The sequence below is a fragment of the Cystoisospora suis genome (assembly GCF_002600585.1).
Source record: "Cystoisospora suis strain Wien I chromosome Unknown contig_2766, whole genome shotgun sequence".
NCBI classification, from domain to species: domain Eukaryota; phylum Apicomplexa; class Conoidasida; order Eucoccidiorida; family Sarcocystidae; genus Cystoisospora; species Cystoisospora suis.
In genome coordinates, this window is record NW_027155562.1 from 1,226 (window position 1) to 1,922 (window position 697).

Genomic DNA, 697 nt, shown 5'->3' on the forward strand with positions numbered 1-697 from the left:
TTAACTCTCTCTTCGTTACTCCCTTTCGCTCTCTCTCTTTTACGCAACTCCACTCTCTTTACTTCACACGCCTCAACTCTCTCTTCTTTACCTAACTCAACTCTCGCTCCTTTATACAACTCGGCTCTCTCATCTCTACCCAACTCAACTCTCTTTCGGGTACGCGACTCGATTCTCTCTCCTTTACCACGCTCCACTGTCTCGCCTATACACCGTTTAACTCTATCTCTTTTACGCAACTCAGCTCTCTCTCCTCTGCTCCCTTCAACTTTCGTTGCGTTGCTCCACTCAACTTTACTTTCGCCTGTCGCGGTTGTCTCTCCTACGTAAAGCTTAGCTTTTTCCCTTACGCAACGCTGAGCTTTCTCTCTCCCGCAAAGCTTAGCTTTCTCTCTCATGCCAATCTCAGCTTTCTCTCTCACGCCGAGCTCAGCTTTCTCTCTCACACAAAAATCAGCTTTCTCTCTCACCCAAAGCTCGGCTTTAATTCTCACACAAAGCTCGGCTTTCTCTCTCACACAAAGCTCAGCTTTGCCCCTCACACAAAGCTCAGCTCTCCCTCTCACGCAAAGCTCAGCTTTCCCTCTCACACAACGCTCAGCGTTTTCTTCTCACACATGGCTCAGCGTTTTCTTTCTCACACATGGCTCAGCGTTTTCTCTCTCACATGGCTCAGCGTTTTCCTCTCTCACACATG